At 42.7% G+C, this 27,891-nt stretch overlaps 1 protein-coding gene across 2 annotated transcripts in view; it reads right to left on the bottom strand.

Moving 5' to 3' along the window:
- Window positions 1–25,441, bottom strand: part of GALNT13 (polypeptide N-acetylgalactosaminyltransferase 13) — a 240,727-nt gene extending 215,286 nt beyond the window's left edge. The window contains exon 1 of one of the 2 annotated variants that reach the window (XM_081937996.1): window positions 25,114–25,441. The gene's annotated coding sequence lies outside the window, so the exon portion shown is untranslated. The remainder of the gene's footprint in view (window positions 1–25,113) is intronic. The other variant, XM_081937997.1, reaches the window with a different exon arrangement.
- Window positions 25,442–27,891: the final 2,450 nt, after the last annotated feature.

Below are 27,891 nucleotides of genomic sequence, written 5' to 3'. Positions count from 1 at the left end.
TGGATTTCTCCTGCATTGCCCAATCACATAGTTTCATCACGAACACTAGTTTCATCCAGCTAGTGAAATATATAATACTCAAGGTACGTGGATCTGGATCCTAAGGTACATTATACAAATAAGTTTGTAGACGAAAAGCTTGCCACCCCTTCCACTGCTATTCATTAAGTTATTCCATGTATTCTACATAACGCCCTGGGTTGAAATGGAAGCAATTACATTCAAGAACTGCCTATATCATTCTTGGACTATTTCTAACTATTTCTAAAGACTCAGTAAACTTAAAATCTCTCACTGAAAAATCTGAAATGCTCTCAGTGTAATATTTTTACCGTAAGTAATATATTGAGAGCTATATATTCCAGAAACAGAGAAGAAAACATACTAGACAGAAAGGATGTAGCAGACTCGAAGGTGCCTAAACAAATTTAGAGCATCATTCAACCTATTAGGTTCATGACTCTTTAATTTAGTTCTTACTGTAGTGTTAGAGGCTTTGAGCCAGCATCCGAAGATACAAAGACTGCTACACAACAGATTTAGTATACACAGGCTTTGGCTTCCAGCAGTGTTCTTCTTAAAACAGCTTAAGTGTCTTTTAATTGAACTGTAAGGGTGGCTTAGTGGCTGAGATGCTGAGCTTGTCGATCAGAAAGATCAAAAGTTCAGCGGTTCGAATCCCTAGCGCCGCATAACGGAGTGAGCTCCCGTTACTTGTCCCAGCTTTTGCCAACCTAGCAGTTCAAAAGCATGTAAAAAATGCAAGTAGAAAAAAAGGAACCACCTTTGGTGGGAAGGTAACAGCATTCTGTGCGCCTTCGGTGTTTAGTCATGCTGGCCACAAGACCACAGAGACGTCTTTGGACAGCACTGGCTCTTTGGCTTTGAAATGGAAATGAGCACCGCCCCCCAGAGCTGGGAACAACTAGCACATATGTGCAAGGGGAACCTTTACTTTTATCTTAATTGAACAGTAATGCCAAGGAGTCCATTGGACTGCAAGATAATCAAACCGGTCAGTCCCAGAGGAGATCAACCCTGACTGCTTTTTAGATAGCCAGATCCTGAAGATGAAACTCAAATACTTTGGCCACCTAATGAGAAGGAAGGACTCACTGGAGAAGAGCCTAATGCTGGGAAAGATTGAGGACAAAAGAAGAATGGAACACAGAGAATGAAGTGGCTGGATGGAGTCACCGAAGCAGTAGGTGTCATCTCAAATGGACTCCAGAGGATGGTAGAAGACAGGAAGGCCTGGAGCAACATTGACCATAGGGTCGCGATGGGTCGGACACAACTTCACAGCTAACAACAACAAATGCCAAGGAACGTTGCATTTCTGATACTAAATATCAGAGCAGGTGAAAGTTCATAGACTTTCAAGATATTTTCTAACGTTTTGTAAACCAACATTGGTTAGAATCAAGTCTGGCAACAGAACAGTTAAACTCAAAATGCGTGTTTATCTTGGGAATGTAATGCTTCATAATTGAAGAAGGGATTGTGCAAAAGGTTCATGAATTGGGGCTTTAACAGAGCTCATTACTGGAGAGCTATAAAAGCGCTGGTGGTTAAAAATTGTTGTTAACAAGGTAAAAAGCCTGAAAGCTGCATTACAATGGAAGCATAAGTAATATGTGATAACATGCTACATGCGGAATGGTTCTCGCCTAAAAGTAAAATCAATTTGCCGGCAGCACGGCTAACTATAAAAACCATTTAAATCATGAGTTCTGAACCAAGGACAGGAGAATTACAAAAATAAATTACTATTCGCTCAATCGCCCTTATTAGGGGATTATAATTTCCCGATTCACGATTTAGTTACATTTTAATAATGTATATTCTGGGTTAAAACAAGATCTAATCCTCCTTGTGGAGTTTTCTAAATTAATAGCTATTCAATCTCCCTCAGGGCCTTTCACCTATCATGGTATACACTCCCATAAGTAGGAACGGAGGGATGCTAACAATTTGGCATTTATATCCCAAGAAGACTTGAAACAGAGGCGGTATTCAGCAGGTCCTGACCAGTTCTGGAGAACCAGTAGCGGGAATTTTGAGTAGTTTGGAGAACCAGTAAATAGCACCTCTGACTGGTCCTGCCCCCATCTATTCTCTGCCTCCCGAGTCCAGCTGATTGGGAGGGAATGGAGATTTTGCAGTAACCTTCCCCTGGAGTGAGGAGGGAATGGGGATTTTACAGTATCCTTCCCCTGCCACGCCCACCAAGCCATGCCCAGGTCACACCACGCCCACCAAGCCACGCCCACAGAAGTAGTAAAAAAATTGAATCCCACCACTGACTTGAAAGATACTAATCTGCTTTTCTGACTTAGATCACTGAGGTTTTGCATCCACTTTCAATTTAAGGTCAAAAGACTCTCCCAATAAAAATAAGTTTTCAACTGCTCCTCATCAAAATCTTTTTTTATCCAAGTTGAAAAATGCCACTGAGAGTTTTGAGTGAGCTAAATTGTGCAAAATCCCCCCCCCCAGTGATGATATTTAGGGTGCCAGGAATCAGGTAGCTCCTGACACACAGCAAAGTTTGGATCGTTGTGAAGGAAGGGGTTTAGTTACAGGAACTCATCAAACAAATGAGATAAAGCACACCAGTCCTTCCTTTCTAAAGCATAGGAAATCTGTCTTCCACCCCACTGATATGCAGTGAAATGGGGGGGGGGGGAAGCTGCATTACTAGTGACAACCACAATTGTCTCAGAAGATGAACATTTATTTTCTTTTTCATTCTTTCCAACCAAACTGAAAATAAATTATGTAAATTGGTTTGGGGCTTCCCCTTCAGCAGGACAACTCTTTGTCGTGACTCAATTATAAAGCAAAAGTAAGACTTGATCTTGAAATACCATTCTCCCCAATTCTAATAAAAGTGCACCATAATGGAAGAGGCAGCTGGGTACATCTAGGAAAGCTTCACTTTAAGCTTCTTCATGTGACTCAGAACTGCCCAGTGCCCACAACCACAACCACGAAAACACAACACAACAGGAATATAGAAACATGGACAAACACATGACCTCATCACCGGGGGGGGGGGGGGATACAGATGCTTCCTATGGACACTGCTGGCTAACAGGGTTGAAATTCCAGAGGTTATATTCTACCTGCTTTCCCTATCTTATTTGTAAATCCAGAATCTCCTTGAGCTAAATAGTGTAAAGAAGCTTTGGAATAACTTCACAATCAAAAGAGCTGCTATGGAAAAAAAAGCATTTGAGAGAAAGGCCAAAAAAAAGGGGGGGAGGGGGGCAATATGCTTTTTTTATCAGATGTAAGTTGAAGATAACTTCCGGATATCATTCTGACTTCTTTTTTCTAGCGGGTATTATTTCATGGGAACATAAGCAAGTTTTTGGATCTTATCAATCTGTTTATCTCTATATTACCAGAAATACTGTACATTCTGTATTATTTCTAGCCAACAAGAGACATTCAGGCTCAGGAAATGAACGTGATAGTTAAAACTCTTTTCCATAGGAGGCTTCCCACGATTTGCCATGGAAATCACCTTAGACCCGTGATGGCGAACCTATGCCATGCGTGTCACCGGTGGTATGCAAAGCCCTCTCTGCGGGCATGCCAGCCATCATGCCAGCACAGCTCCACCTTCCATGTGTGTGCGCCTCTCCCGGCCATCTGGTCTTCAGATCTTTGCCGTGCATGCACGGGGGCAAGGCACATGCAGGGGGCACATGCAGGGGACACATGCGTACATTTGGGGGGCAGGGCACATGCACAGGGATGCTTGCATTGCATTTTGGGGGATTGCGTGCATGCGCACACCTCCCCACATCCCATTTTGGGCCTGGAAGGCCTCCTGCACCAACCTGGAAGCCAAAAATGGGTGAGGGAAGTGAGGAGCATGCGCGGAGATGGACGCACATACATGGGGGTGGGATCCATGCATGGGGACAGGGCGCATGCATGGGGGGTGCTCGCATTGCATTTTGGGGTTTCGCATACACACACACTTTGGGCACTCGGTACCAAAAAGGTTAACCATCACAGCCTTCGTCACCTTGGCAAGATGGATGGTATAGAATAATAAATAAAATAAAAATTCCAGAGGCAACATACAACCCTTAGGGGTTGTATGCCACTCACAATCTGATTCTCCATGAAGACTGACCCTCATGCCAGTAGACATATTCTCTTCCTGGTATCTCCCCAAAACTGACTCTCCAAATTACTGAGGTTAATGTATTCTTTATATAAGATGTAAGCTGTTGCTTTGACCCCCATGCCTAGATCTAGCACTGGAGAGACAGTTCTTACTGTTTCATTTGAACTAACTAGTATTAGTCAAGCTCAGGGTCTAGATCAGTGGTTCTCAACCTGTGGGTGGGGACCCCTTTGGGGGTTGAACGATCCTTTGACAGGGGCCGCCTAAGACCATCAGAAAACATATATTTTCGATGGTCTTAGGAACCGAGACACCAATTTTATGGTTGGGGGTCACCACAACATGAGGAACTGTATTAAAGGGTCGCAGCATTGGGAAGGTTGAGAACCCCCGGTCTACATCATTCAGCTTGCTTGCTCCAAACCATTACCAAGTTGTATCTTGATCCAACACCACAAGCACTACACAGAGCTTTGAAAATTGTTTCTGGAGGATGGGAACTTTGGTACAGTAGAGCAATAAATTAGGATTAGTATCTAATTGATACGATATCTGAGCGCACACATGCTAAATCCTTTGATATCCAGAGCTGGAGGAAATGAGAGTCATGGATCTCGGGCACTGCAGGACATGATAAGCCAGGCTGTGTGAATTGAAAATGAACTCTCTGTTGGTCACTTCCTCAACTCTGCATCAGCCCATTCTGCCTTTAACTGGCCACTGTTCCTCTTCCTTTCACAACTTCCAGTTAACCACAGGGTTGTATGGCATTTTAGATTTGAAGCCTCCCTCCCTCTCTCCCTCCCTCCCTCCCTCCCTCCCTCCCTCTCTCTCTCTCCCTCCCTCCCTCCCTCCCACACACACACACACACGCTTCAGAGATATCTGAATGCACATGTAGCACTTGCCTGTAATTCAACAGATTAAATATGTATTTTCTCTCACCACTGTTTGCAGCTGACTGATGTATTGCGAGCTTCTTTGTGAACCTCAAAGCATCTTTAGATCTTCCATTTTAAAACACTATTGTCCTAATAGGAATAATTAGGCTTATACCAATTGATGGCCATGTATTCTCTCTCCAGCTTGGGCACACCCTTCCAAAACTTGGTGTTGATAGAAGAGGACAATTATTAAATATTAATATCTCATGGTTCTGGGCGATTTTAAAATGCAGTCATAAAAATCTAAAAGGTTACTATTCAGATGTACAATGTACATCTCTTGCATGGCATAAGAAGAACCTCTATTTACATAAAGCTTATTTCAGCATGACTAGACATTAATTTATGATTTGGATAATTAATTTATTTTTCATGTGTGTGATGAGTGTTAGCAGTTTGCAAGCATTATAACAATGCAAGCTCCCAATTCGTATTAATAAAATGATTGCAAAAATACTTAAGAAAATTACTAAGCAGGTTTAATTAATTACTCAAAACCAATAAAAAAGATAGGCACCTATCACAACATTTTTTCCCCTAAAGAGTCTATGGAAGAGATCTGTTTATCAATTTTACAAAATGATGCATCAAAATAAACCAGCTTCATAAATTAGTTTTAAAAAAAATCTGTAGTTAAAAATTGCATTTCCTTTCCCTGATCTGGATGTCATTACAAGAAAGTTCATGCAAAAAGGGAACTAAAGCAAGTGTGAAGGGACTGCAAATGCTGGTGGATAGTTTGCACAACGCATTACACTATATTGTGGTAAGAAACAGGAATAGCCACAAAGCAGTTCTATTTCTGCAAACACGCCTCTGCTAGATTATTTTAAACAGCAAGACAGCTGGGAAAAACTTAATTTCCTTCAATTTACTCATAGTGGCTACAATTCCAAATAAGCCACCGCTTCAGTCACCATGACCCTGGCTGGAAGACTAGCAAACTGTTTCCAAGAATCGCTTGCCATGTTATCTGGTAAGGCACCTTCATCAATTATCTATTGTCATCTCATATTCAAATCACTCAATCACAGCTTTATAGACACCCCCTTTTTTTTAAAGGAAAGGACACAATTTTGTATAACACAACAGCCAATTATGTTTGGAAAAATTAAGAGGTCACAGTCTCATGAGAACACAGAAATATAATGAGATGGCCAATCATACCGCTGATGGAAGAATGTGTGAGGTCTACCCTGTTTCCCTGAAAATAAGACTTCCCCGGATAACAAGCCTAATCGGGCTTTTGAGCGCATGCGCTAAAATAAGCCCTCCCAAAAAAATAAGCCCTCCCTCAAAGCTGTGCGTTTTATGTACTTGCGGATCGTTCTATGAACATCTAGCAAATGCCACCTTTTCTCCTTTGGGTGTTTAGGATGCGGACAAAAGTCCGGAAGAATGACCTCGTGGGCCCGGCGGAGTTAACTTTAGGAATAAAGGTCAGGTCCAGTCGGAGGATCACCCTGTCAGGTTGTATCAGACACAAGTCCTCTCGAACTGACAGGGCTGCAATTTCCGAAATACGTCGAGCAGAAGTGATGGCGATCAAAAAGGCAGTTTTCAACGTCAAATGCTTAAGTCTGGCAGACCGTAGTGGCTTGAATGGTGGGCCAATCAGAGCCCACAGCACTACGTTGAGGACCCATGCCGGACATCTGTGAACAACCAGGGGCCTCAGGTTGGTTGTGCCTTGTAGGAAACTACGGATGGTGGGATGACGACCAAGGGAGGAATGTTCATCTGGAGCCAGAATAGTGGATAATGCAGCCACCTGACGCATATAGCAGACCTGATGGCCACAGGCAGTGAAGAGCATTGATCCCTTCGGCTTGCCGGGTGTGGAACCTGGCAAAGAACCTGGGAAGGTGCGTGTTCTCTGGGGTGGCGAATAGGTCAACTAGTGGTCGGCCGAACCTCAGAGAAAGTTGGTGGAACAGGTCTGGATGTAGCCGCCACTCCGAGTGGTCGGCCATGGACCTGCTCAGCCAATCCTCCTGGATGTTGTTGACTCCGGAGATGTGCTCCACCTGTATTGAGAGCAGGTGTCTCTCTGCCCACCTTCCCAAGGAGTCGGCCTCCGCCATCAGTGATTTGGATCACATGCCCCCCTGGCGGTTTATGTCTTTGTGCCTTTGTCGCCACATTGTCTGTAAGCACACACAGGTGATGTCCCTGGATGTCGTTGTGGAAGTGAAGGAGAGTGAGCCTCACTGCTCTTAACTCCAGCCAATTGATGCTGTGTGTTGACTTGGGAGTTGACCACCTGCCTTGTGCAATCTGATTGTGGAGGTGGGCTCCCCAGCCGAAGAGGCTGGCATCCATTGTGATTGTGAGACAGTCCGGTTCCTTGAAGGGGGTACCCTTGGCTAGGGCGTGGGACAACCACCAGTTGAGGGAATGACGTACCTTTGGCGAGACCTGCACCATCAACTGGGAGCTGTTCTTGTTTGCCCTCTGGTAGGGCAGAAGTAGCCATGGCAGGGGTCAAGAATGAAGCCTTGCCCAAGGCACGATGGACAGGCAGGAGATCATCTTCCCCAAGAGTTGGGATAACTGCACAATCTTGGCGTGAGACGACTGCTGCACCTGTAGAACTCATTCCTTGAGGCTCGCCACCTGCTCTGGAGACAGGAAAACCTGACAGCTCACGGTGTCGATGATGGCACCTTGGTGCTGCAGCCTGGTTGTTGGTTCTAGGTGGCTTTTTTCCCAATTGATTGAGAAGCCGTCGTCTTGAAGGATTCTCAACGTGTAACTCAGGTCTTGAGTCATTTGTTGGCATGACGACGATTGTATGAGCATGTCGTCCAGGTAGCAGTGGAGTCACACCGGACGGGATCTGAGGAAGACCGCCACCACTGCGAGGATTTTTGTAAAGGTTCTGGGGGCCAATGACAGGCCGAATGGCAAGGTCCTGTACTGGAAGTGGCGGCCTATGTAGAAGAACCTTAGGTACTTGCGGTGGGCCTTGCAAATAGGGACGTGGAGGTAGGCCTCCTTGAGATCTATGGATGTTAGCCCAGGATTGACTGAACGGACTACATCTCGAACCTCCTATAAGCTATGTGGTGGCTTAGCTTTTTTAAATCTAGGATTCCCCTCCACCCCCTGGAATTTTTTGGAACCAGGAATAGGATGGATTAAAAGCCTGTTCCCTTCTGACCTGGTGGAACCGGTTCTATGGCCCTGATGTCCCTGAGATGAAGGATCTCCTGTTCCATGAGAGCCCTCTTGACTGGACATGAAGGGGTGGGACATCGAATAAAGTGACGAGGGGGGCGAGGAATTCTAGGGTCAGACCTATGCAGATCGTTTGGAGGACCCACTGGTCTGACATGATCTGCTCCCATTGGGCGTGGAACAGTTGAAGACACCCTCCTATGGGAGCAGTCCATTGGTGGTCACTTATATCGCCTGAAGGGCCTGGATCCAGACCCCCCTCGGAAAGGACGTTTGGAAAAGTTCTGCTGGAGACCCGTCACGAAAGGGCGGATGGTCCTGGGACCTATACATGTTTTGTGGGTAGGGGTGATGGAAGGACCCGGGGTTGATGGAAGGCTCCGTGTTCCGAAAGGACTGTCTCCTGTAGGATTTGGAACCCTTGCGGTCAGATTTCTTAGCTACTGAGGGCATGACCTTCTTTTTGTCCTTATTCTCAATAAGGATGGGGTCCAGGGCCTCCCCAAAGAGCTTGAGCCCTTTAAAGGGGGCAGAAGCAAACTTCCACTTGGACCGCATGTCCACATTTCAGTGTCTGAGCCACAAGAGTCGCCGTGTGGTGACATTGGAGGCCAGGGCCCTGGATGCAAACTTAGCTGCATGCAGGGTGGCGTCTGCAGTGTACTCTGTTGCTGCAATGATCTTATTGACATCCTGTCTTAATTTGATATCCCCGGCTGGAATCTTGGTGAGTAATTGTCTCAACCAGAGAAGGGAGGCTCTAGACAGAAAGGATACAGAGGCGGATGTTTTAATTGCCCAAGCTGCCGCCTGATGAGTCTTATGACAGGCGTTTTCTGCTCTTTTGTCCTCCACCTTGAGTCCCTCTAGGAGATCAGGTGGGAGCACTGAGGAGGAAGTGAGGGCTGCCACTGGTAGGTCCACTGGAGGCAATTTCAGTAAGTCCTCCAGACTTGCTGCCTGGAGGAGAGCTGCCTGAGCTGGGGGGCTAGAACCCAAGCGGGTTGAGGCTTTAGCCTTGTTCAAGATAGTCTTGAAATGGACATGCTTAAACAACCCCATAAAGGCAGGTTTTTCAGATACAGCCCCCTCATCCCCTGAGAATTCAGGCTCTGGTCTGGGGAGAATGTCCTCCTCCAGGTCCGAATCCTCGCTGGCTAAAAAGGAATGGGGAGACTGAGATTGATGGGCCAAGGGCGCCACCTAAGGGGGATCCTGGGTCAGAGGAGGATGGGACTTGCGTGGGCGCTTGGTCCTCTGCAGCATGGGAAACGGCCCTGATTATGACATCTTGCATTTCCGCTGAGAGGTCGGGGCCCCGATCCTCTACAGGGCAAGCACTAGAGGGGGGTTGGATGATCTGCTGCTGACGTGCTATGGGGCCCACAAGAGCTGACTCTTCCTCAAGATCCAAAGGACATGCAAAGAGATCAGCCTGGTCTGCCATTGAGGGTCCTGGGTAACTCACCATGGCAAAGGAAGTAGTGGGGGAGAACTCCTGCTCCTCCTCCTCACTCTCAGGAATGGCGAGTCCATGCCTGGGCTGGGCCTCTGGAGAGAGATCCCTAGGTGAGACTGGCTTAGGGGCCTGGACCTGTTGTTGGGCCTTGGAAAACTGCTTCTCTGAGGCCTTCTGCCGGTGGAGTGCATCCTTATCTGGGCATGAGCCCTGCTTAGACCCCTGTCTGGAGTAGGGTTTGCTTCCCCTGATGGCCTCCCGGGCTGCCTTGCCAGCTTGTCTGGAATATACCCTGGTGGAATGCCCTGGCTGCTCTGAACCCTCAGGGACCTGGTCTGCCATGGCTGGAGTAGCGGGACTTACTGCTAAAGCAGGGAAACCCCACTCACCACCTTCACAGAAATAGCTAGTCACCAAGCGCTCAGAGGAGAGACACTGAAGGCAATGGGAAGCAAGGTCAGCCACTGTAGTCAAAGATGAAGCCTTCCAGTGCGAGCTCCAACCACTCCCAGCACCACGCAGGTCAGCAGAAGTTGGAGACTGACCCAGGGGAGCCATGACCTCCTTTGCTGCCACCTCAGTTGCTCTCAAGAAGAGGGAAAAGGAGCCAAGCCGCCGGCAAACTGGACAAAAAGGCTGCACGCGGCAACAAACTGAGCTAGGCGACCAGGCAGCTGCGGCTATAAGCGCGGGAAACCGAAAGTAGTTAGGGCGGAAAAATGGCGCCAGAACTTTTGACCTCTTCAAAATGGCAACCGCACCAGTCCAGCAACCCAAGTTGGTCACTGGAACTTTCGGAAACCCTGAAGCACCGCGCCGATCGCCAGCTCCTTTAAACGAGCACAGTTGGCAGCAGCGGAGACCTCAGTGGGGAGCCTGATCGTAGTGAGGCTGCGATCACGCTGGTGTCGCCATTCTGACCCACGCGCCTCCCTCAACAGCTGCCTGCAGCCTCGCGGCGCCCGGGCAAGCCCAGGACACGGGGAGACCAAGAAAGGTGATCCATCCAATTAAACAAACAGAGAAATTTTGCTCACCCAGCCCGTTCTCAAGAAGGCAAGAAAAATCTTCTTATGGCAAAATGGAGAGTCCAAGCTATCTGCAAGGATTGAAGAGAAATTTAAAGCGTGTCCACTGGGCTGACTGAATTGAAAAAAAAAAACTGAAGATGGTCAGCACCAGAGGCGTGGCTTAAAGTTTCAATTCAGTCCTGGGCAGATTGGCTGTATTTAACTCACGCTTGGACTCTCCAGAGCAGTGCCCAGGAAAACAAAATGGATATGGATTTGGTCAACAGGTATAGGAGTTCACATTGCCAAGATCCTTATCTACTTACATTTCATAAGCTCAAAACCATCCTAGGTTAAAACGAAAGCCACTCCCTTCAAACCCAATGCCATTTTACACATCTGTGTAATTCATGCGCACTCTAATATTCAGAAGTAAAGGCACATCCCCTGACAACATTATCTTGGCTCTATTTTAGAGAAAAAGTCTCTTAAAAATAAGTTCATTTCATACTTCTTACAGACTTATTTCCAAGGATAGACTAATTCATTTATTTAACTGCAACTCAGAATAGACAATGAGAAACAATACAATACACAGCATGACCTGTTTCTCAACAAATATCATCCTAACCCTAAATTTTAAGCAAATTTTGGTAACATATATGTTTGTGAAATGTTTGTTGCAAGATTAAATTAAACAATATGACTGCCTGCCTTCTTTTGTACGCATTTGACTTTCCACAGCTGAATCCATCTCCAACTTCACTGTGAGGCATTGAATTTGACAGCAGCTGCCTGGCAACAAAATTAGTAGTTTTCTCCATTATGCCTTTGGTGCTTACATTCTCAGATTTTGTTAGAATTCACTGATATAGAACTTCACTTGGTCCAACATTTAAAACAGTCCAAACAATTGTTGAAAAATAATGGCACACTAATGGAAGATTGTAGCTAAGAGTACACAGAATTATTGGTTAGTTCATGTTCTAACGAACTAACTAGGATTTAATTGCATGTCCGTATGTATTTACGTAAGTATGTATGTACGTACGTACGTAGGTAGTTATGTAGGCAGGCTGGAAGACTGGCAGGCAGGCAGGTAGGCATGTGATCAGTGAAAGTTAAACAAGGACTTTCCTGAATCTCACCTCCTATGAAATAATATATTCCTAGAAATAAATTGGATTAAGTTTAATGGTATTTACTTCTAAGCAGAGGTGTGGATAGGATTGAAACTTTGACTGTCCCTGACAATTCATCTCAGCCTACACCTCCTACTTCCTACAAAAGTTTCAAAAATAAAGTTATTCTGTAGCTCAAAAAAGGCAGACTCATATTAATGAAAAACAAAACTATTTTGAACAACCATATGTTAATGGGCAATACCAGTCTACCCGTGATAGGAAGGCTCAAACATGTTTTCAGCTTTTTAACTAAAGGATTATACACATTCTTTTTCAGCTTTTTTCAATAGTTATTTTTCATTTTTCTGCATTTGCCACATTTTGAGTAATGGAAAGGAACACCAAGTTCTTCTATTGGATAATGTTCGTTTTTTTCTGCAACCAAGTTAAATTAATGTTACAAAAAATCATATTGCTTGTGTATGGTCATAAACCTACCCTTCATAGCTGTTATTTGCAAATAAGAACGGACGTCAATAGGACTATTATAATCGCATCCCCTGAACTTAAAGAGAGAGGAATTCAATATTCCATGGATTAATTATCTTTCTCCTATGCAGGTTGATGGCTAGAGCAACATTTTAATATTTTTTTCCTTATTGATTCAATTTGTATAATTGCCCACTCAACACGCGAGTCAGAGAAGCAACAGCAACTAACTACAAAATATGAAATATACTAGTCAGTAGTGTAATAGGACATGTTGCACTTACAGCCAGTTGAAGCCACCAAAGACCAGGCAGGCTCACTAGACATCCTGACCCAGGGGAAAAACAGGCCTTTAGGCAGAATTGGAACCATCTCAAAGACAAAAGTTGTTGCCTGGGTCAACCATCACAATGGAAAAGACATTAGATAACCAGTTTGATCTTAAGGCACCAGGCTTTAAACCGGGAAACTGTGGCCTTAGCCAAAAAAAAAAAAAACCCAGCTGAGTGATATTAGGTTCGCTTTCTCTTTCAGTCCAACTCATCTCACAAGTTATTATTGTGGGGAAAACAGGAGAAGGAAAGAGCATTAGATATGCTCACTGTCCTGAGTGGTTTACAAAAAATAATAAAGGAAAGATATAAATAAATAATACCACATGGTATCTACCAAAGGATACTAGTTAAGTGATGGGACTTGAAGCATGTCAACTCTATCAGATCTTATCAGACAGGCAAAATAATCAAAGGTAATATACCAGGGGTGAAATTCAGCAGGTTCTGACAGGTTCTGGAGAACTGGTAGCGGAAATTTTGAGTAGTTTGGAGAACCGGCAAATGCCACCTCCAGCTGGCCCCAGAGTGGGGTGGGAATTGAGATTTTGCAATATCCTTCCCCCAGGAGTGGGGAGGGAATGGAGATTTTGCAGTATCCTTCCCCTGCCACGCCCACTAAGCCACACCCATAGAACCGGTAGTAAAAAAAATGAATTTCACCATTGGAATATACTTATCTGCTATATAAAACATTATTTTGAAATTATAAAATTACATTTTAAAAGCTATTTCAAAAATATTAGGCAAGTTGGATTTATATTTCGTTATGCTTCTCACACATTCATCTTTTACACTGATTTCTAAAATCTGTATCAAGGATCAACTCAAAATCTCTAACTTGAATCAAAGCAGGCGGAAAATGAATAGCCAAACCAGTTCTCTGCACTAAAGTAGCTAATTAGAACATAAGAGACAATGAAGACCAGGTCCCAAAATATTTAACCGGAGCCCCCATAAACTCTACTATGCAATCAAACTGAAAAGAGAATGGAGCATCAAATTATTAAAGAAATGACAGGAAAATGAAGCATTTAAATATTAAATATTCAGAGGCCTGAAAAGACACTTGATATACTCAGCTATAATAATTGCAAACCAAAACTGACACCATGATACTAATAAACACAACACAAGGTTAATGCAGTTCAAATAATTCCTCTGCCACTATTCCAGGTATGGTGGCAAAAAAAAAATCACAAATGTTCTATGCCAGAGCTTAATTACTGTATATCTATTTTTATATGAAATCTGATGCTCCTTTGCATCAGTGAACAATTCAGTGGAAAAACTCAAAGACTGCTAGAGAAGGTTCTCAAATGTATCAAAGCAGTTTTTGGGGGTATGATGGAGGAAATTTGCCACAAGCTTCTACTGACTACAGTAAAAAATAGAAGCAGGAGAGTCCACCTAAGCAAGTAGTTCCACCTTAATTTGGAATATTACTTTTAAAAGCAGCAACTTTGAATTATTTCACAAAGTAACTGCTGACTTCCACTACAACTCCAACAACTTTTGCCATGGATAATGGTGAGTGAAACTTTTGGAATTTGAAATCCTAAACAACTGGAAGGTATTGGATTGCCCACCTCTGTATTAAACAAGTTCCCTGTTGCTGCATACACTAGGGTCTTAGCACAGACTCTTTCCATATGCTCATTTTCCCTACCAACATTGCTTTTATATACTGCAAATAAATTTACTACAGGAATGTAAACTAAAACGTTAATGCTTGTTGCAAGAAATACTATTCTTCAGAAGCTGATAGTTATCGTTCAGCAGTTTTCTTCCTTGCTGTAAGAAGGCACAGTTGGCTGGGAAATTCTGTAAACTGAAGTCCACAAATCTTAAAGTTGCCAAGTTTGAGAGATATTGATAGAGATCAATACTAGCTGACTGATTGATAGGCTTCAGGATTTCAAGCCCTAAGATGAAATGCAGTCAAACCTCATCACAATATAATACTTAGAAAATAATATCACAGACTGTAAGAAAAAAAAAGATACATTATCATTTAATTCCCACTATTTTAAGATATGTATATTTATTTCATAGATATGGCAATATACTGCTTAGTTGCTTAGCAGGCTTCATATGATGAATTAAACTGGAGGGGGAGGATAAATTAGCATATATTTAGATTAGAACCATCTTAAATTTAAAATTATTTTCTATAGCTCTGCTATAGCATTTCCAAAACATACTGCAGCTGAGGTGGCAAAAATTCTATTTAAATTCTATTTTAAAATTTCCTTGTTCTTTTTGTTTGTAGCTGTATGCTTCATATAATTTTTTTAAAAAAATGCTGTTCAACACAAGGGAGATGGAACTACATACAAACACGTTTATAATCCATCAACCTGAATATGTATTAAAAAGTTTGACTTCAGAAAATGCCGTGTGTTAAGAACTGTATTACCCCATGTATGATGTTTGTGATAAGCACACAACTTCCTTTCATATTCATCTATAGCCAAATAAAACACACCTGCATCCGTGAAGAACTGGCTATTCCCACAAAAGCATTAGATAATTACATAATTTAACTTCCCAGGATGGTTCTTTTGTCATCCTGACAATAGACATTTTCCCTCACAAAATTCCAGCAGGAAATGTTGCTTTCACAATCCATACTATGGAACATTTTGCCATGATATATAGACAGACTTCAAAATCCCCTAGCTGATGGATGTATTATTTACTTATTTAAAACATGTTTATAGCTGCCCATATAACAAACTCTGGGCATTTCTCAACCAAAATAAAAAAAAAACATATTAAAACTATTAAAATCAAGCACATAAATACAAAAACAAAAAAACTGAAGCCAATCTAGCTTTGATATGTATTCACCTTATCTTATCTTATCAGAGCCTGTGGAACTCAATGGGATTTAAGCAGCCCATTGAAAGCTGGAAATCTATCCTTTGCAGCCAGGTCATAGGTCATATGTCTTTCAAGGTTATAAGGTGGGACTTTAAAACGTAGCCTACAGGTTGCTGAGAAGATATTTTCAAGCAACCAAGATTTTAAAACCTGTCTCTGCATTGGATTTGATTCTGTGTTATTTTCTCCAAAGTTTAGGAAAATCTTTCCAATCAAGTTCATAAAACTAATCAGAGGGTTTTTAGAAAAAGGATGGGGTTGTATGTAGAATGATTAAACAGCCACATTCAAATAGAAAATGTAGATTTTGCTTTTACAAACAAGACAGTAGCTACTTGGCTTATGTTACTTGTAATGCCGTAACTTTAGCCGTCAGTTTTAAATCTAGTCTCTCAAATATAGTTTGCACAGGCACTTGACAGTAGTGTCTACCGTTATATTTCGATTTCATTGCCATATGTTCCTTGATTAGCAAGGAATAAATGCATAGAAAGCAGGTTTACCTCAAATGCATAATGAGGGCATTCTAAAGGTCAAGAAATTTCAATTTTCTTGATTCAGAGCTATTCATTTGACACATAGAAGCTGCACACTCCACTAGGAGTATATAGTCATTAATTCTGCATTTTTCCCAGTAGAGTGAATTAGCTGTGCTTACACATACATTCAGACCCAGCAGAGATCAGTTTACAAAGCAGCCCTACCAAGCCTGGGAGAGGGAAAAATTAATAATAATAATTATTTATTAAATTTCTAGACCGCCCCCTCTCCCCGGAGGGACTCGGGGCGGTGTACAGGAATAAATTTAAAACATACAAACAATCATACACATAAATAAAAATCAGATTAAACAACCCCTGTACAATTTATAAAAATTAAAAAACAGACCTTAAAACCAATCTTAAAAAATTTAGAAATAGGACTGAGGTGGGATAGGAGGAATTAGGCCAAGCCGGCTAGCTGGAATAGGTGGGTTTTAAGTTTCTGACGGAAGGAACGGAAAAAAAGACATGGTTGCTTTAAGAATTCAAAAGGAAGTGCTTTGCATGCATCCCCACATTCCAAATCACTTCTTTCCAAGATTTACACAAACTTACACTTTACTTATGTATAAAATATTTAAAGCCAGCTCATTCTCTATTGGTTTTGAATCAGGGGAAAAAAACTGCTTAGTCTTTATAATCCCAGCTGAAAGTTTCAGTTACTTACATACTGGAAAATAACTACCAGTTCTTCTGATCAAAATGCAACAGTTAATGTCATAATGCAACATAATATTTAGAATTAAAATGGGAGGACAGGGAAAGAGATGCAAGAAGCCAGAATGTGACTTCTTCCAATTTCTCATGCATTATAGTCCAGGAACTAAGAGTTGCTAGATGACTTTCAAGACCTTACTGAGAATCAAACGGTAGTCTTCGTTTAATGACTGGTTGTTTAGCAAATGTTCAAAGTTACAATAGACCTCGGCAGAGAAACTTACAACAGTCACATTCCTCCCACAATCACATGGGTGAATTTTGGGCAGTTAGCAACCAGCCATTTGCAGCATCCTGCAGTCACAATGAAACGAATTTCTGCAGGTTTTGTCAGTTTCCACCATTTACTTCCTGTTTCCGCCCCTCCCCCCCAAAAACAAACCCTACCCCCACCCCCCCCCTGAAGGAAATGGTTTTGGTAAAACAACTGCTGCAAAAATCAGGTGTGGTCACATGGTGACTCATGTAACAACCACAACTTATGACTGTAATTCCAAGATGAATATAACTGCCTGTACTCACCCGTTCTGCTAACTCGGTAACTATTTACATGTTTCTTTTTTTAAAAAAAACTAGGAAAAAAGAATTTAAACATTTCAATTTATCATTTGTGTTCTTTGAATATACATGGCACAACACTGAATGGTGATTCTTTCTAATCTATACACAGCTGTCATTTTCTGAGAGAGAGACAAAGAATGAGACAGGGAGAGAGAGAGACAGGCAAAGAGATATGGATGTATTCTTTGGGGTGGGGGGAATAAAGTTCCAAAATCTAAAATCAACTGCTAGATGAAAATATCATAGAAAATGCAGAAGCACAGGGTATATTATGGAAGAGAAGGACCATGTTTATTGCAACAATCAACGCATGCCTGCTATACAAGGAAGAGGGACCCCAAACAATGGGGAAAGCAAAAATTTTGATAGAACTCAAGGGCCTCAAGGCAGGAAGTCCAAAGGATCTGATTTACTTTGGGGGAAGCAGGGTAGCCCTTGTCCCCGAGGTTATTTCTCTTGTAAAGCTGCTCACTTCAGAAAGGTAGCAGAGATGAGGAAGCCCATTATGAAGGTGGTGAAATGTTGAGATCATCAGCTGATGGAAGTGGGATGGTTGGATTGAACCGTGAGCATGCGAGGAGGCCCTTGTTCTTAGTCTAGATGGGATTGTCTGGGGACAGAGAGGGTCAGTTACGGCCTGCTGGTAAGATTGCCTAGAGAGGTGGTCACCTCTAAAAGACATAGAAAAAAGGAAATAGATTCTATTTGATTGATTGGTGTCTTCAGGTCAGTTTGCCCCTGCCTTCTTCCTAGAGAGAGTGACTAGCTCAAGTTCACCCAGCTTGTTTGCTATTTAAGGCAGGACTAGAACACACAGCCTTCCTTTTTCTAACCACTACACTGAACTGATTCTGACATACTATACTTTTAGGATTTTTTTAAAGACAATATCTTTAAGATGAAGCTGGAACAATTTTGGATGGATGGATGGATATTACAGAATTTCAGATTTAAGAGAGAAAAGATGCTTGGCACACTTGTATCACTGAGTACTTGCTGTCCATCCCTTTGGCATCTCTTCCCCAAACTGTACCACACCAGTGGAGGTAGCCGGACAATCCCAGAAAAAGGTGACAATGGTTTAAGTTGCTGCTGATGGGGCATGAGAATCCTTCAAAGCTCATTTCTCTTCACATCCAAGCATGGCCACAGGTCTGTTTTATATATACTATAACTAACACTAACTCTTAGACTTCCATACTGCTCCATAGTGCTTTACAGCACTCTCTGAGTGGTTGACAACATCAGCATATGGCCCCCATCCTTCCGAAATTGGTAAAATGGCCATTTTACCAACTCCGGAAGGATGGAACGTTGACTCAACCTCAAGCCGGTCAGAATTGAACTCCTGGCAGTTGGAAGAATTTAGCCTGCAATATTGAACTCTAACCACTTGCGCCACCGTGGCTCTTGATACATTCTATACATTCTAGTCCCCAAAGGGGGGGGGGAAGCATATGATTAAGCCATTGATATATTGTATGAGAATAACTTGGTCAAAACCATGCTGAATATTCTTCGTACCATTTGAGGTAGAAGCCAAACTACAAGTCTTTAAAATACTTCAGACTTTCATATGTTAATCCTTTCCAACATATTTTTTAATGCAGACACACATCTGTACACTGATTAGATTAGCCCACGATCCTAATGGTGACTACAAATCAAGGAAATTGGGCCATTTCTGATGCCAAATTTCAACAAGTGTTTCCCATCTCTTGCATGGCAAGCAGTAACTGTCAAAGGTCTGTCCTCTATGCAACTGTTACGATTCAGAAATCCTGCTTTGAACACATGCATCTGGGCAGTGTAATCTCTTAAGTAGCAGATCAAGGATTTAAAATAGGAGCCTTTTAAACAGCAGTGAAGGCTTGTGGGAGGCAGGAAAGGGAAGTAGCAGCAATAATTACCACAATCTTTCCTTTGCTTAAATAAGTGAGACAAAATATTCTGTTTTATCAGTGAATTTAGACAAGTGCTTTATTTATTTATTGGCTTCTGCGATAACAGGACTAGACTCCTCCATGTAGAGGTTCAATTACCTTTAAGGGTTTTAAATCGATTACCAGTTCACTAAACACTGAGAGAGCTTTTTCTAAACAAAGTATCTGATATACGAAGATGCTTGCTGCCAAACACACAAGTTAAACTTTCCAGTTACATCTGAATACATAAATCCTGAAACTGTTTCAATCAGTACTATGAAAGTATGAAAGTATGAAAGATCATTCATATGTACATTCTTAAATAGTTTAGTGACAGCAAAGAAATCCATTCAGTGGACATCCACTGAATATCATAAAAGAGAACATATTTGCCAAAATAAATGAGTTCATTTTATCTATCTATCTATCATCTATCTATCTATCTATCTATCATCTATCTATCTATCTATCTATCTATCTATCTATCTATCATCTATCTATCTTTCTTTCTATCTTTCTATCTCTCTATCTATCTATAGACACACATACACAAACACACTTTATCATGAATACATTCACTTTTAAATGATTGCAGTACACCAGGATAAAATATAGCTCACGTTAAATTGATAACAGCAAAATTAAATTAAATGAAAGAGAAGATTGTTTGTATTCAAACTTATGTCAAACAATGTGGTAGTCAAGTAATTATTAATCAATATTTTCCCCGGTTTTCTAACAGGGGTTTATTCTGATCACTGGTCCTCTTAAATCTTTTTTTTCCTCTTTAGTATTTTCAAGCAACTAAAAACACGTCGCTATCCAACTTCGCTCTCTTCTGCAACAGAACAATGTATGATAGTTCTAGCTGGATGATTCTGCATTTCAAAACCATATGTCCAACACAAATATTCATTTGAAAGCCATATTTATAACTAATTAACAAAAGAGTATAATAGCATAATGATTAAAAATAGAAAATAATGTAATATTTTTTAAAGGCCGCTTTAATGTGGCAATTCGAATTCCATATGGAGAAACTAAAGCCATCATAGTTGATAGTGCATATACCACTATGAATTTCAAATGAGCCTGCAACTGTATTATTTTGGATAGTGACAGAAATAGGAAAATGAGATTTTTCTGACTGCCTAATAGTATTAGATGATGAAGTATATGTGCAGAAAATCTAAGCCAAACTAGGGTAATTGACCACAGGTAGTCCTCATCTTACAAAAGATCATTTAGTGACAATTCAAAGTTGCAACTGCACTGAAAAAGGTGACATATGACCATGTTTCAGAGTCACAACCTTTGCAGCATCCCCATGAGCTTGTGATCAAAATTCAGATGCTTGGCAACTGGTTCATATTTATGACCACTGCTGTGTCCCAAGGACATGTGATCCCCTTTTGCAACCTTCTGACAAGCAAAGTCAACAGGGAAGCCAGATTCACTTACCAGATTATTAATTTATCAACTGCAGTGATTCGCTTAACAACGGTGGCAAGGTAGGTAATAAAATGGGGCAAAACGCACTTGACAAATGTCTCACTTAACAACAGAAATTTTGGGCTCATTTGTGGTTGTAAGTCGAGGACTACCTGCATTGACTCCTGGTAACTGTTTGGATTAGTCCCTGCAAATTTCCTTGACAAGATTGTGGAAGTGATTTGACTTTGCCTTCTTCCTAGGACAGAGAATATAAGTGATTGGCCAATGTCATCCAACTGGCTTGGGGTCTAAGGAGGGACTAGAGCCCTCAGTCTCCCGCTTTCTCACCTGGTGCCTTAACCATCACACCAAACTGGCTCTTAATGCAAATTAGCCCATTCATATAAGAACCCAACATGACCTCATGTGCCATCTCAAGACCAAAGTGAATCATTTCTTATATTATGCTTAACATCTGAATAAGGTGCTTTAAATACAGAAGGCTGACCCAGGTTATAAAATGTTTAAAGGTAAACCTTAGAAATACATTCATCACGCATAGCAGAAAGGTCAACTCAAACTTAAAGGGAAGAAAGCCTTGAACAATGTGCCTTTGTATGTAAGCTTGGACGACAACTGAACCAAAAATTAAATCAGATGTCTTGGTTTCTGAAGCAATTACACTTCATAATATGATGCAATAAAGGACTGAATTAGTTTATTGAAAAATGTGTCCCTAAGTTCAGGGTGACTTATTATTGAATGATAGAGGTGTTCTCTTCTAATCAGTGTGTTTAGGAATTGCAAAGAGAATATTTGTTTAAAAGATATAAAAGCATTGTGAGGTGTTATGTGGACGTCAGAAACTATGGGACTGTTTTCAACTGTCTTCTATCCAAAAACATCATTTCCTACATTACAGTACAGAATTCTTATAACTCACAACTTCCATCAACCTTCCTCTACTTGCATATAGGTACTCCTTGACTTACAACAGTTCATTTAGTGACCGTCTGAAGTTACAACAGCACTGAAAAAAAGTGACTTCTGACCGTTTTTTATTTTCAATCGTGCAGAATCCCCATGGTCACATGATCAAAATTCAGACACTTGCCAACTGATTCATATTTATGACAGCTGCAGTGTCCTGGGGTCATATGTTCACCTTTTGTGACTTTCTGACAAGCGAAGTCTGTGGGGAAGCCAGATCCACTTAACAACTGTGTTACTAATTTAACAACTGCAGTGATTCACTTAACAAATGTGGCAGGAAAGATAAAATGAGGCAAAGCTCACTTAACCACTGCCTCACCTAGCAACAGAAATGTTGGGTTCAATTGTGGTCATAGGTTGGAGGACTACCCAGTTGGAATTAAAGCAATCATAATTCAAAATGGGCCCCCAATAGCAATCTTAAGTCCTTCTTTATCCCTGTCCTGAACAAACTGAAACCCTGGACTGTTAGACTTCAAAGTCAAAAACATTTGCACTCCAACAGATTTTGCTCTCAAATGGAAAATAACTATTCGCGAGGAGCAAAGTTCTCTTTGATAACACATTCTCCCCTGGAATATTCATGAACTGTACAGACATTCCTGGAGATATGACAAGGATCACAAATTATGTTTGTAAGAATGCCCCCAACCCTCCAGCTAACAGAAAATAATCTCCAAAATAGGATCTTAGGTGCATTCTCAAGAGACTTAAGATATATATCCTAAAGAAATTATATAGTATACCATTCTCATTACCAGCTTTATTTTGCTAAAATGCACTCATTGTTGCCACGGCATTTCTTCTTCCTAGACCAGAAGCAGTCTCAATTATAGGTATTACATACAAATCTAGACAATGTGTTTGATCTTAATGCCTTTCTGCTCTATAAGCATTCTTTTAAAAACAAAACAAAAACAATGTAGCCTAACTTAACATTTTTTTTTAATAAGTCAAAAAAGTAAGACCCTGAATATGCAACCAAGTACATGATCCTGCTTTACAAGTAGGTTCCAGAGGGAGGGGAGAAAGCAATTTCATGGCTGTTCTCTCCTGTGAGACCACCACTCGGCATAGAGTCCATATAGTTAATGGCAGCCTGTAGTCAAAATATTGAAATGGCTCCTTTTATATAGTATTATGGCCCATAGGTAAATACGTCATCTTAAATTGTGCCATTTCTGAACAGTGATTTACTAAAAAACCTGATATTCTCAATAGCTCCTTTAAGCAATGTCAATTGCCTAGCAGACTTCAAAATTAATTGATTCTGTATTTAAAATTCTTTAGAGTGGCAAGCATCCTCATAGATTTGAATAATTACAGGCATTTTGCTCCTTTTATATAGGACTGAGAGGAAAATCCAGAAACACACCCTGTTGTATACCTATTTCCTCATAAAGGGGATATAAGATTGCAGTTTGATTTTTCCATATTTATTCAGAAGTTCCCATGAAGTTTATAGGCACACTTACTTGTAAAGAAGACTCACTATTAGCTTTGAGCAAACATACATAGAGATCCCAAGAATACCTAAGCATGACGGTCTACCAAAATTTGGAAGTGTTTGCTAGATGGATTGACACACTATATCCAATTCACGGATGCACTGCATCTCTTTCATACACAATATTGATTTGATACCAAAATCTTTGCAATAAAATGTACACAGCCCTGTTTCTATGATTATAATTCACTTTGAGGTTAGGATTTTGCATGCTTTATAAACAGCTGTCCTTAGGAGCACAATGGACCTTAGCTGCATTATCCCATAGAAACTGGGAAGTAGAGGATTTTTTTTTGGGGGGGGGGAACTGGATGCAAAGATTTCAAGGGATCACGGGGCAACCAAAATAGCAAATTTCAAAATCCCCCAAAATGTAGCTCAAATAGGTTGGCAAAGAAATGGAAATTCTGGACAGGGATCGATACTGTAATGATGTTTGCTTACTATGGAGGGAAAGGAGTTAAGATGCGTTCAAGGACACCAGTGCACTATTCCCCGGCTGACATCTGACATTAAAAAAAAAAAGCCAAAAACCAGAATAGTGGCTCGACCATACAGAAAATCCTGACCAGCATTTTCTTCCTCATCTTTAAAGAGGAACGACGATGCCAAGGAGAGCCATGTGAGACAAATTCCTCCGCAGTAGCAATCTCCCAGCGAAAAAAGAAAGAAAGAAAGGGAACATTAAGTGCTTAAGCCTCTCTTGATCCTTTCATCCGCCCACCCGGTCCTGAGTCCATGATCCGCAGCCAAGCCAGCAGACAATCGGCACCAGCTGTGGCTGAGCAGCAATACGCTTTGCCCTCAAGCCACAACCATCCAGAGAGATGAAATTAAAAGGAGGGGCTCTTCCCGGTCACCTTTCCAAGAGGCGGCAGCGCCGTGATCGCCCGCTCGCGTCTTTTAGGCGACGAGAGACCGAGAGGGGTGGAAAAAAGCACGGAGTCCCGTGCGAAATCTTGCTGCGTACTTCGTTGGATCTGGGAAAGAGACCAGTCTTGCTATATAGAGCTCCCTCGGCCTTAAAGCAAGCAAGGGCTCCAAGCTTCAGTCAAGCCACCCTCCGTTTAAGCCGAGAAGGGGCCGTTTCGTACCAGCAAGCAGATTCATTTCATTTAAAAGAAAAGAAAATGAAGTGAACGCGTCCGCTTCTTCTTCCTCCTGCCTTACAAAACAGCTGCTCCAACCCTGCCTCCGGGATAGAATAGAATAAAATAGAATTCTTTATTGGCCAAGTGTGACTGGACACACAAGGGAATTTGTCTTTGGTGCATATGCTCTCATCTCAGGGTACATAAAAAGACAAGATAAATTCGTTAAGAATCGTAAGGCACAACACTTAATGATAGTCATAGGGTACAAGTAAGCAATCAGAAAACAATATCAATATAAATCGTAGCTGCTCCTCATCAACCGATACACACACACACACACACACACACCATGACTGAAGCCTCCCAACACCCGGGGCTCCCAAAAAAAAGCCGAGCAGAAAGTTACCGCTGCCCCACTGGCCTTGCGCGCCACTGCAAACCAGCCTGGCTAGCCCGAGTGATGCCGCGCAAACGCTTCTCGCAACCGGGGATCGCGCGCTGCCGCCGGCAGACGTGGGGCGGACGCGCTGGCCAAAGTTACGGGGTTGTCTCCCCCTTTCTCACGCCTTCCCTGCCGACACCCCTCGCCAGAGCCCACCTCCGACACGTAGACGGACCCTGCGCGGGCAGTCCTATTTCTCCCCTTGTTCACCATCACCCCCCCCCCTTGCCTTGGAGATGCGCCGGCAATCGGTAGCGCTCGCCTCCCCGCCGCTCTCCCTCCCTCCCTTCTCCCTCACCCCACCCCCGCCCCCCTTTTGCGGCTTACCTGCCCAAGAGTCAGCTTGCCTCGCTGCCGCTCTGGAAGTAAAGCCCGTCTCTCCTCTCCCACTGGATCCCCCCGATTTAAAAAAGACACGCCTGGCAGGGGGAAATTTCCAGCGCGGCCAGAGGAGGCTCCTTCATCTCGGCCCGCTTTCTACTCCGGGGACGTCTTCGTTTTCCTTTCTCCGGGATGAAACGAGAGCACCGTCCACACCTCGGCGGCCCCTACCGCCACCGCTCCTGCCGGGGCTGTTACTAATAATATCAAGCCACGGCAGAGACGCGAGGCAGCTAGGCTAAGCCACGCCCCTTTCTCTCCCGGCTCCGCCTCTAAAAATCGCTCAGGGGATTGGCTGGAGCTGGGCTGGAAGCCTTTACGTAATCGACCCCCCCTCCCCTTCTCCCTCTCTCTCTCTGTCTCTCCGCCCAGGGAAGTGAGGCAGCAAATGGGTTGCGCGCGGCGGGTTACTCTCTGCTTTCTGCGCCCTCCTCCGCCAGAAAAGGAGGCCGGCCCTCGCCTTCTCCTTCGGGCTGCTGGGATCGTTTACGTAACCGGCCCGCCCTTCTAGCTCTTTTGGGTAGTTTTGGTGTGCTTAAACCATCGAGTCTCCAGTGGGGGTGGGGATTGAAGCAAACGGTTTGAGGGGAGGGGAGGGGAGGGAAAGAGAGAGCGTCTCCTTTGGTCCCTTTCGCGTACAACCCCCGTCGATGTAACGCTGCCTTGCTTGCTTGCTTGCTTGCTTGCTTTAAAATGGAATCTGCTTCTTTAATGACTCGGAGATCTATAGTTTTGCCGCGGGAAGCATGGATCTAGGAAGGCGTGTATAGTACATGCTGCGATGGTATATTCAGGGCCATTTCCCCCTTTGGTTTCACGGTAGGAATCTCATTCTGCCCTGCTTGGGGGGGGATGACCCGGCTTTTGCTTTCCCTCCCTTCCCCTTGGATCGTAGCGCAGGACGAACCGCTTTAAAAAAAAAAGAATTGAAAACTGAAGGTTTGCTTCTGAACGCAACCCAACCTAAACTCTCTGTTCCTCGGCAGTTAATCCCAAAGGCTTTTAGTAAAACTTAATCGCGATAATTACACGTGTATAGCAACTTTCCACTGGCCTCTTCGGGCTCATGGTCGCCAGGGATTCTGGAACTACATTTCCAATCAACCCAAACAATATAGCCCGTTGCTAAGGACAATGAATGTTGTCCTGAGGGCAGGAGGATGGAGACCTGTGTTTTACAAGTAGAGGTAAAGACGCTTACGGTTTTGTGGATGCACCCATAGCGTCAATCATAAAGAGGTGCTCTGAGTGTTTCAGTTCCGCAAACTGTTGTGCAACAGTGTATCGTGGTTGCCTCTTGCTCTGGCTCTTGTTCCTTTTTTCGCCTGCCGCGAAAAAGTTTTGACCTGCTGTGAACCTAATTTATGTGATATCCTTGTTGGAGTAAAAGGGGGTGGAGGAGTGACACTCAGCAGGTTCTGACAGGTTCTGGAAAACTGATAGCGGAAATTTTGAGTAGTTCGGAGAACCAGCAAATACCACCAGTGTGGGATGGGAATGGAGATTTTGCAGTATCCTTCCCCTGCCATGCCCACCAAGCCACACCCACAGAATTGGGGGGGGGGTTACATAAATTCACAGAGATAACCCAGCCAGTGATCAATGCCCTAATCCTAACCCGTTGGGTGGGGAAGAAATAAGCAGATGTAATCGATTGGTAAGAAGAGCTTGCTGGCAGGCAAAAAAAGAAACAAGAGCTTCCCCTGTAAACCTAATTAGCTTTTTGAGGCCAGCCATGATGGGCAATTGCTTCTGGGTTCCTTAAATAAGGAGCCCCTTCACACGTGGTGACTGTAACCATGCAGTTTGGCTGGCACTGCTATAGAAATTGTTTGCCACTGCTTTCCAAAGGTTTGGGGCCCCTCCATCAAGTCTACCACCCTGACATCTCCTGGTGCTTTCTCAAGGATTTAATCAAGACTGATCCAGCCTACCTGCCAAAGAGAGACAGCATTGGCCAATGCTGCCACCTGCCGAGATCACTTATTTTAGTTAATTAAAATTAATGAGTGTTTTCTCTACAAAGCTTGGAAGAAATAGCAAGCTGGGACAACACTAATATTCAACAAGTCAGGATCAGGTTGTACAACCAGAGGCACTTCTCACTTTCCCAACAAATGAAAAATTATTTAAATTATATATAAAAAGTAATCAAGATGTAGAGACTACCACCACTGTGGGTTTGGATAAGGAATAAAAATGGAAAAAATTGGGGATAGTTCTAATGCCCTATCTGTCTTCTTGTTCTTTTTTGTGGAAGCCACCCTCATTTAAGTGTTTAGATTTTTATATATATATATAAAAGTTTTGGTCATAGCAATAGCATTAGCTTCATAGAAGAAGTGGGGGGGGGGCTTGACACCTCACAAGCCATATTGGTGACTGCAGCAATAAGGGCAGGTTCTGCATTATTACAGGAATATTAGCTGTCTTCCATTAAGCATCATGGCAAAAAGAGTGATGGGTATTAATCTGATTCTGCCCTGAGTCAATTCATCAAGTGATAGATTAGAAACTGTGCAAGCATTAACCGTAGTCCCCACTAAATACTACATAAAGATTTTGAAAAATAGACTTAATAGTTTGATAGAAGAAATACTTTTCTTATTTTCTCTTAAATGCTTTTTTCACCATTTTTCCCAAAATGGAAGCCTTCCTAAAGTGGCTTTCAGTGTAGGATAAAGCTATTCAGTGCCAATAACAGGGCCCTGTAACTGTAGATCC

This window comes from Natrix helvetica, assembly GCF_964273705.1.
Source record: "Natrix helvetica genome assembly, chromosome: 1".
NCBI classification, from domain to species: Eukaryota; Metazoa; Chordata; class Lepidosauria; order Squamata; family Natricidae; genus Natrix; species Natrix helvetica.
This window is presented reverse-complemented; position numbering and strand designations above follow the sequence as displayed.